At 42.7% G+C, this 14086-nt stretch overlaps 1 protein-coding gene across 1 annotated transcript in view; it reads left to right on the top strand.

Moving 5' to 3' along the window:
- Positions 1-14086, top strand: part of FMNL2 (formin like 2) — a 323355-nt gene that overhangs the window by 121851 nt on the left and 187418 nt on the right. The gene's annotated exons all lie outside the window — the stretch shown is intronic.

Below are 14086 nucleotides of genomic sequence, written 5' to 3'. Positions count from 1 at the left end.
AGAACCAAGCATTTTTGGAATGAGGCCTTTCATGAATATGCCATGATTTTGATTTCTGCTTTTGTTAAGATTGGAATGGAGTCTTTGTTATTTTAAAGTATTTCCTAGACCCCCCTGGAGAGTTTAAGTTCAAATGATTGGATTTGATTTATGATTTGGGGGGAACTTCTAGCACAGTGGTTCTCAACCTTCCTAATGCCGCGGCCCTTTAATACAGTTCCTCATGTTGTGGTGACCCCCAACCATAAAATTATTTTTGTTGCTACTTCATAACTGTAATTTTGCTACTGTTATGAATCGTAATGTAAATATCTGATATGCAGGATGTATTTTCATTGTTACAAATTGAACATAATTAAAGCATAGGGATTCATCACAAAAACAATATGTAATTATATATGTGTTTTCCGATGGTCTTAGGCGACCCCTGTGAAAGGGTCCTTCGACCCCCAAAGGGGTCGCGACCCACAGGTTGAGAACCGCTGTTCTAGCACAAAATGAAACTATTAATAGGCTAATTAAGCAAAATATTTTTTACTTCATTCAGTTGTCTACTTTTCATTAGCTATTCCGTCAACTTTATGGCAGGAAAGGAAGACAACAATTTTTAGAAAAGAGGTTTAACTAGCTATTTTAGAATTCTATTATAGAGTTCTGCCTGTTGTAAGTAATTAAAGGAGTTTAACCTGAGTCGGAAGAGAAGGTATTAAAAAGAACCAATGTTTTTGTGAACTGGAAGCTGTCAGAATGGTGACAGATACTCTTGAACTGGAAATCACCAAAATTTCCTTCTGATTCTTTAGTCACCAAACAAAGCATAGGCACTTTTTAAAAATAAATATATTACTGTCTTTTCTTGAAAGAGAGTTATTATAAGATGAATTGTGCTGGGAACTTTATTATAGTCTTTGAGTCGATTTAAGCTAGTTCTTTATGTGCCTGTTAAATAAAAATATTTTATAAATGGAGTAAGTTGTGAACATTCACATTCTTTTTTTTTTAAGCGGGTCGTTTGCATACCTGGTAGTCATGGTATCTTTAGTTGGTAGTAAGGTTCTGTGATGACATCTGATTCTGATTGAACTAAGCCAAGTAGGACCAATATGGGCAAAGAATACCATGCTGTATGCTTGCAGAGCTAAATTAAGATATTGAAAATTAATGTAGTTATTTGGTTTCAGACACTTAGTTATTTTTTTAAAGCAGCCATTATATCTACAATTTCTTGCCCAATAAAATAAAGTGAAAGGCTAAAGGAAGTTACTACTCGAGTTGTTCCACATACATTATTTCTTCTGGATGGAACTTCGCAATTTGTCCTACACTCATAGTTAAAATTCACTCCAGTGTAACCAAACTTAGGAGTGATCAAGGTATTTTGGCCTAGTATTGAATTAAATTGAGGCAATATTTGTTTAATGTCTTTCCTGCTCACAATGGCACTCTTTGTAGAGGAGAAAAAGAGAAGAGTAATATAATCCTTGTCTTCAAAGAATTGATAATTTAGAATAGAGCTGTGTAATAGAAATATTATGTGAACCACATAACTAACTTTAAATTTCCCAGTAGCCACATTAAAACATAAAAAAGATAGGTGATATTATTTTAATTAATTCAAGATAGCAAAAATATTATTTCAACATGTAGTCACTATAAAAATCACTAGTGAGACGTTTTACCTTCTTTTAAGAATACCGAGTCTTGAGAATCTGGTGTGTGATTTACTGGGAATTGAGCCAGTGACCTCTCAGTGCATAGGACAACACTCATCCAACTGAGCCACACCAGCCAGGGCTCCAGAGGATCTTAAAAAAAAAAAAAAGAACTGTACCCAGCTCTAGCTGGTTTGGCTCAGTGGATAGAACGTCAGCCTTTGGACTGAAGGATCCCAGGTTCAATTCGGTCAAGGGCACATGCCTGGGTTGTGGGCTCGATCCCCAGTAGGGGGCATGCAGGAGGCAGCTAATCAGTGGTTCTCCCTCTGTACTCAGCTGCCAGCCCCGGATATACTGATTTCATTGGTGTGGGTGACCTAGTCATTAGGAGTTTCCAAAGCTCCCTAGATGACTCTGATGTGTAGCAAATTTGGGAACAGATCTATTATAAATTCTCGTTATGCATAGCCTGCATAAGTTTGCTAGAAACAAGTACAACTAAAGGAGGAACCAAATAGCACCTGGTTTCTGAGACTATTGAATATATACTCTTATTGAATCATATGAAGCCCTGTGCATTAGGTGGGGCAGAAATGATTCCCATTTGGCTCATGAAAAGATAGAGACTCAAAGGTTAGTTCACTTGCTGAAGGTCACATAGCTGAGGGTGATGGAATCATATCTTGTACGTGAATCTTGTGTTTCTGCCACCACATGAGCAGAGCAATATAGAGTATACTAGTATAGCTGCCTCCAAATCCGTGGCTTGTTTTCCTTCTCATAATAGAGCCCTTGTGCTTAGATTGGTAAAGAATGTTTCTTTTGATATTTAGGGAGAAACTCTCATTAACAATTGAATGTTTGTAGTGCAACAGATTCACGATCCTCTAGAGAGCACTGTGCTGGGTGTTGGGAGATCTCTGCTCTTTTTCTTGTACAACATGAGCTTGGTGACCTTGAGCCAGCCCGTTAGCCAGTTGGTGCATCAGATGTCTAGTTATGAGAGCAGGAATGATCGAACCTGCCTGTTCCATAACTTAGAGCAGCGGTTCTCAGCCTGTGGGTCGCGACCCCTTTGGCAGTCGAATGACCCTTTCACAGGGGTCCTGCATATCAGATATTTACATTACGATTCATAACAGTGGCAACATTACAGTTATGAAGTAGCAATGAAAATAATTTTATGGTTGGGTCACAACATGAGGAACTGTATTTAAAGGGCCAGAAGGTTGAGAACCACTGATTTAGAGGATTGCTGTGAAAAAAGAGTTGTTGCCCTGAATTAAAGGCCTTTTATACTTCTGCAAATTGTTCTTGAAATACCTATGAAAGCAAAACGCTTTCCCCTCCACTCTCTTTAAATAATAAAATGAAGAGCACTATTTTTGTGTGTCAGACATAAATTAACTCAACCCTCATATAAGCCTTGGGAGATAGGGCCCATCTTACAGATGAAGAAATTGAGGTTTAATAACTTGGCCAAGGTCACACATGAGAGCTAGAGGCGCGATTAGAACCAAGGTTGATTTGCTCCAATGCCCATGGTCACTTATAAAACTAAATTATACCCTGTGGCCTGAGTACAGTTCGTTTTCAGTGGGTTGCTTATGGCATTCTATATTAGTGGTACCAAGAGACGGCAAGATTCAACAGTGACTTTGAAGTTCCCCGACTTAGACTTATAACAGAGAGTGGATAGTTTCTCAATCTCAGGTAAAATGTAAATAAAAGCTTCTTTAGAAAATATTGCTATTCATATGGCTCAATCTTTAAGAGCAGTGAGCTTGCTATGCAAAGACAGATTTCAGACAGCATTCCACCTTCCCCTCCCCCCCCCCCCCCCGCCCCAGCTTTTTCTAATAGGGATCCAAGAGATCCCAGTACTAGTCATTTAGCATTTAATTTTAATCCAATTAGTTAATAACTAATTGAATGTTGGTTTCAATTTTACCTGGTTCCTCCTCCCCCTTGGAGAAAAGTATTTTAAACCTAGAATAGGTAATGATAAAAGTTCAAATATATATTCCCATCCCCACTTGGAGAAAAGTATTTTAAACCTAGAATAGGTAATGATAAAAGTTCAAATATATATTCCCATCCCCACCCACCCCCTCTCTTTTGCTTTTCTGTGTGAGTGGCAACACATAGAATGTGGCTCCTTTTGCTATTCTTACCTTGTAGGCTAGCTTTAAACATGTTGTTCTTCTAGCTTTATCATTTTTTCTAAAAGCTCGATGCAGACATGTCTTGTTTGGCTCCCTCACCGGGTGTGATAGTTCTCGTTTTCTGTCGCTTCTTGGGAATACATCTTGATGAACTGAACTTTGTCCACTCCCGTGAAATTGTTTGGGGGGAAAGGGAGCAGAATCCACTTTCTTGAAGGTTCCTCCTGGCATTTGTCTGTTGATGAGCTTTTATAATTTCCATCTCGCCGTTCTGGCCCCGGGAGGATAACCTTGGATCTTAGTGTGGACTTGATTGAGTGTAAAATGAGTTAGTACAAGTGAAGTGGAAACATCAGTCCATGAGGAGGAGGTTCAGACGCTAAATCCTCTAGTTCGATGAAGTTGAAAGCATTTCCCCCAGGGCCTCTCTGGGAATGCCTGTCCTCTTTCTTAGAGAAGTAAAGCTACTGTGTGCATGCAGTTGCTGTTTATGCCTTTGACATTTGTGCTTAGTTCTGTGGGAAATGGAAAAAAATTGCTCTTATCACTGGCCTCGGGAAGATTATCGAATTGGGAAGATGACCTTACAATATTTGCTAGACATGTATCTAGCTCCTCTCTGCTAGGCACAAGATGTACAAAGATTTAAAAATAGCCACGGGTGCCTCGGCTGGTGTGGCTTAGTTGGTTGGGCATCATTCTGTGCACTGAAGGGTTGCCAGTTTGATTCCCAATCAGGGCACATGCCTGGGTTTTGGGTTCCATCCCCAGCATAGGAGTCAGCCAATCGATGTTTATCTCTCCCTCCCCTTTTTTTCTCTCTCTCTCTTAAAAAAATCAATTAAAAATCTTTTTTAAAAATAAAAATGTGAGTTTTCAAATATTAAGAGGTGCTACCCTGTTTTGGTTTACAGCTTAGTAGAGAACTCATCCATGACTTAATAATACAGCTTGATCAGTATTGCCATAGAAGCATGAACAAGGAACAGTGAGGGCTCACTGCCCAGAGCTAGTGATAAACTGCCAGGGAGCTCAGGTCGACTTCACAGAGGGGCTGCCGAGCTGAGTTTTGAAAAGGTTTCTTCTCAGACTAATGGAACTGGGCATTTTTGGAGGCAAGAACATCATGTACAGAGGCACTGAGGTGTGAAATAACTTGGTATTTTGGAGAATACACCACAAGAGTAGAGGGAGACCTTAGTATTATTTCCTATGTGGCAGGCAGTACAAAGGAGCCCGAGAGGAGGAAGGCTGAACTAGACAGGTTTGGAAATACCGCTGGGATGTTCCAGATCAGTGGGCTACATGGACAAAGTGCTTAAAGTGGGATGCAGGCATAGTATGGAAGGAATCCATAGAGGTCAGAGAGACGTGGCTCTGCTAGTACCCTAAACAAGACTGTTGGATATGAGTCCAAGTACAGTGCGGTTGCTCTCTTTTGCCTGTCTTTGCTCCTTTTTCTTTAAGGACATGTTTCACTTAAAACCCCAGTAATTATTCCAGATTGTGACAATGGATCTATCCTCTCTCTGCTCAGATAGTTTCATGAGTAGGCAACAGAATGCTCAACACTGTCGGCTGGAGGCACATGCTTTCCCTTAGGGAGGTTGAGTTTCTTTGATGGGAGAATGATTCAACACACTATCGTAGTGCACTGGCCCCAGGACACCGGTGCCTTGTACATAGAGCAAAGGAAAAGGGTTCCCTAGAATTTCTTTTCTGCTCCGGGGACACGCAGGTATAATAGTGAGAATATCCTTAATGAAGGCGTCCATTTATGGTAGAGATGAGAGTTTGTGACAGGCACCAGAATGGTGGCTGGAAAGGTGGCTAAATAGAGAATTGTGGTTTGTTACTTTCAAGAAGCAACTTGGTGACGTGGGACAAAAGTATTGGACAAGGATTTGAGAACCTTGTGGTCTAATCCTGGTTCTAGCCTCACTCGTCCTACGACCTTGGTCTTTCTTTCTGAGCCTTCGTTCCCTAAGAGAGAGTCAGAAGAGCAATGCACAAGCCTGGTGAACGATCTGGCACCTGGCAGTTTGCGAGCTCTGGCTGAATCCTGTCATTTGGCACCTCCACCTGGCTGCTCTGTGTCTCCTCCTGTGCCTGGGCTGGACCAGCCTCTGAGTGACTCAGTGTCGTCCTGCAAACTGTCTTCGCTTTGCAGAAACCGTTTTTTTCTTAGTAAAACTTTATTTCTTTAGTTTATTTTCTCTCTGTGGTTTTCTTAGACTGAAATGATTCTAAAGAAGTATCTGGAATTCTTTTCTTTCCCCCCTTCACCCCTTATTGCCTACTTATCCCCAGTGGCCACCTCAGTATCTCTGATTAATGGTGGATATAATTTGGGCCACATTGGATTTGAAAATCAGAACAAGTCTTGTCAATAATTGGGTCTGAAGAAGTGTGGAGCTGAAGTCCCCTCGTGAAATAAAAATGGTACAAGGCCGTTCTGTTTACACTTGGTCTCCTTTTTGCTCCTCCCTCTGAAGACCCCTGGGCTTTCCTTAGTATTGAGGGGCAGGGGCGAGAGGAGGTGGTGGTGCAGACAGCCCTCTAACTACAGTATTCTTTTTTTTTTTAAATCCTCACCCAAGGATATGTTTTTATTGATGAGAGAGAGAGAGAGATGAAAGAAAAACATCGATCGGTTGCCTCCTATACAACCCCCATTGGGTATTGAACAGACAACCTTTTTGGTGTACAGGAAGATGCTCCAACCAACTGAGCCACCGGCCAGGGCTAACTGTTATTCTTGAATGAATTACCTCTAAAGCATTATACATTCTTGCAGACTTCCTTCTTTGTACTTTATAGAGTAGGTCTTTCTTTCTCAACTTGATCTAAAGAAGCATAACAACATCTGTGGTTCCCCCAAAGTACTGTAAGCGGAGGCCGCAGTAGTACTCACATCTTTCTGTGGAGTTTGGTTGGTGCCGCAGAGCCTGTTGCTTCTCCTCTGAGTATCAGGCCGCACAGGTTGTGTTCCTGCAGTTTTGACACTGTGGAGGGTTATTCCCTCTTCCTCCTCCCTGCCTCCTCCAACCTGGGGAGCCTCCCTTACAGCCAGAGGGCCCAGTGAGGCAGGACTGTGCCTACAATGAGGGAAGCCATAGTGTTCTTGGCCTTGCCCCTGTATTTATTTCTTCCCTGGACTGACACTGCCTTGCCTTAACCCTTGAGTAAGCCAAGTGCCTGGGCAGAATCCCAGTTCTCCCCGCCCCCCGCCCAGGAATTTGGCTCTTCCTCCCCCCCCCCCCCCCCAAACAAGAGGTGGAATCATGGACCTTGCTTGTTACCCCCCCCCCCCCCCCCACACACACACACTTTTTCCTGGAAGTGCCAGCACGTTTCTCTACGTGCTGAACCTGTTCATCAGTAATTCTTGATGGATCGTCATTCCTTTGGCAAACTGAAATAAAGCAGAAAAATCTCAAAATAGATGTAACCAGAATCCTCAAACTTAATAAATACCATATGTGCTCACACTCGGAGTTCAGTTTGTCCTGTTCAGTGCGAGGCACTTCTCCCACTCTCCTGCCTCCTCCCTCCCTCCCTCCTTCCCTGTTTTCTGCAGAGGGAAGGTGGACAGAGCTTTCCCAGCAGCTCCTGCCTGTGTTGTGTGGTGCCTGTTTTCATCCCATGCGCCTGTTTTGATAGACTACAGTGTTTAAAGAACTGTCTGTACATACATTGTTTTGCTTGTGAAGGATGTTAGCAGTACAGGGTTGATTCTGTTTGGCATCTTCAGAGCGAGCTAGCTGTGGTGTTTTACCAGCATGAGCATAGCTGTGCACACTGGGTTTTTGCCATGCAGCATTTTACTTCCAGGAGCAGGTGAGGTGAGAGGTTGTGTAAGCCAATAGCATTTTCTCCATTGTTTTTCAGAGAGAGTGGAAGGGAGGGATGCAGGGAGGGAGAAGAAGAGGGAAAGAGAGAGAAATATCCATGTGAGAGTGACACATCGATAGGTTGCCTTCGTATGTGCCCCGGCCAGGGCCAGTAATCAAACCTGCAACCCAGGTAAGTGGCCTTGACTGGGAATCGAACCCTTGACCCTTTGGTTCTCAGGCCGACAATCTAACCACTGAGCAACACTGGCTAGGGTGCCAACAGCATTCTTTCATTGAGCTCTTAATGTGTGCCAGGCACTAGCTGTACAGGTTTCAGTTTATTTAATCCTCAAAATAATCTTATTGGGTAGGCACTATCATCATCATCATCATCATCATCATCATCATCATCATCATTCTGCTTTCCCAGTGAGGAACCCAAGGCTCAGAGAGGTTAACCTACTTGCCCAAAGCCCTGTGGCCCAAGCTTTCACCCAACTCTCAACTGCTGCTCTTAAGTTGCTAAACCAAGTTATCTCCCCAGGAACTGAGTTATCCCCCGAGTGAGAAAGCATAGAATAGTCATGGCTTTAATTTAACAGTGATATCTCTATTGGAGGGATTCTGAAGAATTCTGACCTCATTACTTCTCTTGGGGCCTTTCATTAAGAACAACGTTTCCCTGATCCATGAAGAGACTCCTGCCTGCTTTCTCGCGAGTGAGTGTGGCTCTGGAGCTGTGCTGTCGACTCTGGAAACACTGGCCACGTGGGGCCGTGGAGCATGGAGACGCTGAGAAGCACATGGTTGCCCTTTAGTGAATTTAAGTTAAAAAACAGATCACTCCGTTCAGTTTAATGAAAACCTTTCACGTATACTTGAGCAAAGTAGGTATGTGAGCTTAGGGTATGTGAATTTGCTTTTCAGCTGTGTATTTTATGAAACCTAAACATAAATCAAATGTATCTGGTGAAACTTTGGCATCTAACTTGGATAGGATTTGGAACATTAATTATATCTTTTAAAATATTGTCTCATTAATAACTTTTATACTGGTTACATGGTGATGTGATATACTTAAAGCAACATATCTAAAATATTATTATTGAAATCAATTTCACTTCCTTTTACTTTTTAATGTGACCACTAGAAAACTTGATTCCATATGTGGCTCACATTATAATTCTATTTGACAGGGCTCTTGTGGAGCGCAGACGTAAATGTTTCCCTGTAGAATAATATTCGGCTACAGCAAGTGCTCAAAAGCTAATTACTGAATGGGTGATTTGTCTGTGGGAGTGGCTGGGAGAACTGATTTAGTGGGGAGAGCTAATGGAATCTGATTATTGTTGAAATTGGTGTCTTATTTTAGGATATAAATGAAACAATCCTATATAATAAAAGCCTAATATGCTAAGTGTCAGACATTCTACCATTGGACCAGTCACTATGACGTGCACTGACCACTAGGGGGTAGACGCTCCGACCTGTAGGTTAGCTTGCTGCTGGGTTCTGGGCAAGATAGGCTGGACATGCCTTGGAGCCCTCCTGTGGTCCTTCCCTGGCCCCAATCATGCAATGGTGGGGTCCCTCAGCCTGGCCTGTGCCCTCTTGCAATCCAGGACCCCTTGGGGTATGTCAGAGAGCCGGTTTTGGCCTGATCTCCGAAGACCAGGCTGAGGGACCCCACCAGTGCACAAATCTGTGCACCGGGCCTCTAGTATGATGTATGATATGCTAGACTTAGCATACATAGTACTGTGTGGCCTTCTGAATAAATTACCATTTGGGATATCATGGAATGAGGTGAAGGTGGAGACTGTTAGCATGAGTCCGTTTCAGTTGACCCTTGAACCCTGGGGGCTAGAGGTGACTCCTCCCAAACTTAATTACCATCCTGTCCCTCAGAGTCCTTGGGGGAGTGGTTCCAGGACCCCCACAGATACCAAAATCCATGGATGCTCCAGGCCCTTATATAAAAAATTCTAGAACAATGCGTATGCAGATTCCCAGCTGTGGATCAAAAATACTGTTTTCGCCCTGGTTGGTTTGGCTAGGTGGATAGAGTGTCGGCCTGCAGACTGAAGGGTCCAGGGTTCAATTCCAGTCAAGGGCACATGCCTGGGTTGCGGGCTCGATCCCCGGTAAGGGGTGCGAAGGAGGCAGCTGATCAATGATTCTCTCTCATCATTGATGTTTCTATCTCTCTCTCCCTCTTCCTTCCTCTCTGAAATCAATAAAAATATATTTTAAAAAGAAATTTAAAAAATACCATTTTCTATTCGCAGTTGGTTGAATTCTTGGATGGGAAACCCTGGGATATGGAGGACCAACTGTACATTTATTGGGGAAAAAAAATCCGTGTGTAGGTGGACCCACACAGTTAAAACCCATGTTGTTCAAGGGTCAGCTGTACTCAGTTGGTCAAGAGGTGTTTCCTGTTTCTGCTGTGAGCTGGATTACACTGTAGCATTTGATTCGTTTTTCCTTCCCTTTGGCAGCATTTGACAGTTAAGTGTATGAGGCCCTCGTGACCTGCCTCCTGCCAGCCTCTGTCCCGTCTGCCCTGCTGTTCAGCAGTGCTCTCATGATCTGAGAAGCCCTGCTCATACATGCTGTCTCAGGCCTCCTTGCTCGGAGGCAGTCAGTGTCTGTTGAATCAAAAGTAAGGGCCCGTGTTGCCTTGGGAAGCCACCGGCCCCCAGTAGTGATCCCACCCTCCTCAGTGTCCGTCTGCCTCTGACTGCACTCCTCCAGCCTCCTTGCTTAGTATTTTTCTGTGCGCCCTAAGTGTTTGTATGCTCTGGGGCTGCACTCTTCCTCATTTCATTTATTTCACTCTGCGTACTTCTTGAGCTTTCCCGTGTACTCTCATGACTTCAACCCCTTCTTGCCTGGGTTTCCAGTGGTGAGCTGCCTGGGTGGAAGTGCTGAATGAACCCCATCCATGTGCCCTTTCACTCCTCTTGGAGGGGTCAACAGTTTGAATTCTGTGCTTCATTGATCATGCAATTTAGAGTCAGAAAGTACATGTTTGGATCTTTTTTCTGCTACTCTTTTTTTTCTGATCATACTCTTTTCTCTTTTTTTAAACGCCTCCGTCCTTTAGTTTCCTCCTCTGTAAAATGGGAGCAGTATTTGCCTACAAAGGATATTCTAAGAAAGCATTAGATCATCGTAGAGAAACACAGTCAGCTTATGGTGTATTACAGGTGACTTTGTGCTGAAGTTCAGATTAGTTACCTGCCATTGGATTTGAAATAGTACATTAAACTGAGACACTTGACTTATGGATGAGGGGGAATTTATTACTATTAAAGCATTTTGAAAATGAATTTCTAGTTTGTGTCTATTTTTTTCTTTCCTACCCTTACCTTCTGCTTTGTGTCTGCATTATTGTTTTAAAAGTTTCACACAGTGTGGAATAACTCTTAGCTTTAAAGAAATCCTTTTCCATCTCCCTCTTGTAGAGGATGAAGGTTAGTGGTAGGTGATACTTGAGGTACGCTAATGCAGGGTTTAGGGCGTATGCTTAGAAAGTGAGAAGCCCTGGCTTGGAGTTCTGTTTCTGCCTCTTCAATCATAGTGTGTATTGAGCATGTTACTTAATCTCAGATGATATACACCGAGTGGCCAGATTATTATGCCACCTGATGTTTGTAGGCAAATTAGCCGTACACTGCATCGTATGGGATACGGAAGCCGAAGGCCTGTTCGAACACCTTTGCTCTCTGCAGTTACCAAGATAAAACATCTCCAATTCGCATAGGAACACAAGGATTGGACAGTTGAGTATTGGAAAAAAGTCATGTGGTTCGATGAATCACGTTTCCAGTTGCATCATGCAGATGGCAGAGTGAGAATTTGGCGGAAACAGCATGAAAGCATGCACCCCACATGCATGAGTACAACCCTTCAAGCTGGTGGGGCAGTGTTATGGTTTGGGGCATGTTTTCCTGGCATGATTTGGGCCCTTTAATTCGTGTGGAACAACGTCTGAATAGCACAACATACCTAAGTATCGTTGCTGATCAAGTTCATCCTATCATGTTGATGGCGTATCCCAATGGAGATGGCTTCTTCCAACAAGACAATGCGCCATGCCACGGTGCTGGTATTGTGCAGGACTGTTTTCAAGAACATGAGGGAGACTTTACCTTGCTTAGGTGGCCCCCACAATCACCAGATCTCAATCCAATTGAGCATTTGTGGGACGAAGTTAAAAGAGCCATCAGGCAGCGGGTTCCACAACCATCAAATCTCACAGAACTGGACAGTGCTATTCATCAGGCATGGTGTCAGATTCCTCGCATCACCTTTCAACATCTCGTGGAGTCAATGCCAAGAAGAATCGCCACAGTATTGAAGGCAAAAGGTGGCCCAATGAAGTACTGATGGGGTGGTCATAATAATCTGGCCACTCAGTGTATAGCTCCTTTAAAACAGGGCCTGTTGGATAATAATTGCTCAATAAATATTAGCCATTATTATTGGCTATTTTCTTAGAACATCACTCGAAGATTTAGAGGAAGGTATTTGACATTGTTCTTAGGCCTTAACCAAGTAGGAAAAAGCTGATAAAGATGAAAATATCTATAAAGGAGATAGAAAATTTTTTTCTGCCAGATTAGCAACTGACTGTAGATAATAGTCTATAGGGAAAAATATGCCTTATCAACCTATTTCCTCCATAATTAATCCACAATCCTGTCAATAAAGGTTCAAAAAAATAGTCTTCTCACAGTTCCACTTCTGGATCCCCTTTGCTGGTTTAATTCTAAATTGTATGCAGGATTTGAATTATATTATGGAATCCAAGTGAGTATGATGGTCATATACAGTTCCAGGAAGGAATGAATCATATGTTCTGGTTCTTACATGAATGGGAGACCCAAGAGTTCAGTCAGCTAATTTGACATCTAGTCAGAGAAACTGTAAGGCAGTAAATACAATTCTCCTTTGAAACTGGGAGCAGAGCAGGGGCTTTAAAACTATGTGATCTTTAAGAAAGGCTGTTAATTTAATTGTGTGTGTGTTGTTGTTGTTTTTAATGAAGGATTGGCTTCTGACTTTTAACTGGCTTTGCTTGTGGTGTGACCAAAGCCTGTGCCGTGGAAGTGTTAGAGAACGTTTGGCTCCACATGAGAGACCTCCCTTTCATGTCTAAAGAGGCAAGGAATGTAATTTTAAGTTGTTTGGAAGATTTAACTTTTAAAGCTGTGCCATAAAGGAAAAAAAAAGGGCAGAAAAGTCCCGTAGGCTGTCATTTTCTTAGTTTTATCCGAGCTGGCCTTGCAGTTTTGCCCTTTGTGCCATTTGAACAGCCACAGGATATTAGTTTAACTCCCTGGGACGTTGGGACCGTATTTTGTGTTTTAGAAAAATACAGTTACAAATGACTTCTTTTTTTTTTTCACAACAAAGTTCAGCCCCTCATTTTGATCCTCTGAGGAGTGAGAGGCTGTTTACATTGAGCAAGGAAGATATATTTATTCTTCTTGACAAAGAAAGCCAACTTATTTACCAGAAAGCTCTTTAGTTTCCTGTACCTAGCACTTGACTGCAGGGTGCCTTAAAAAAGCAAGGGACCAAAAATAAGCAAAAGAGTGAGCTCTGGGTACAGCCCACAAGGCGTGGGGGTCGGCATCTGGGGATGGTTCTGGAGCAGCCCCGCCAGAGCTGGAGCCAGCGTTTGTCTCCTTGTGGTTAGATTTAGCAACTTTTAACCCTGCCTCTTGCACTCCCTGAAACTTATAAATAGGAATCTTTTCTTAAGCAGGATCACTTGGAGACCTGTTATTAGTTCGTTTGGGGTTGTGAATGGTGATGCTATTTGGGAGATAGAGCTCTTTGCTTACAGCATTGCCTGAACTTTTCTTCAAAACAGGGAGCCCACCTTAGTGTGTATTTTAATCCAGTGGTTCTCAAACCTGTCTGTATAATAAAAGTGTCCTGGGGAACTTTTGAAAATTCCGAGTACCAAGTTGTCCCTTGTGCTAAGCCCTTAGTGATTGAGTTATAATCTCAGGAGTGCGATCCAGGGGACTCCAGGGCACCACCAGCACTATGAACTGGTGATCAGATCTGCTCTAATCTAAAGAGTGGATTGCTGCATAGTATTCCATGGTGTAGATGTACCACACCTTTTTTACCCAGTCTTCTACTGATGGGCACTTGGGCTGTTTCCAGATCTTAGCTATTGCAAATTGCACTGCTATGAACATAAGGGTGCATACATTCTTTCTGATTGGTGTTTCGGGTTTCTTAGGATATATTCCTAGAAGTGGGATCACTGGGTCAAATGCCAGTCCCATATTTATTTTTTTTGAGGAAACATCATACCGTTTTCTATAATAGCTGCACCAGTCTGCATTCCCATCAGTGTACTAGAGTTCCCCTTTCTCCAAATCCTCCTCAGCACTTGTCACTT

Source organism: Myotis nattereri (genome assembly GCF_964212035.1).
Source record: "Myotis nattereri genome assembly, chromosome: 7".
NCBI lineage: Eukaryota > Metazoa > Chordata > Mammalia > Chiroptera > Vespertilionidae > Myotis > Myotis nattereri.
The sequence above is the reverse complement of the archived record's forward strand: the minus strand, read 5'-3'. Positions and strand labels throughout refer to the sequence as shown.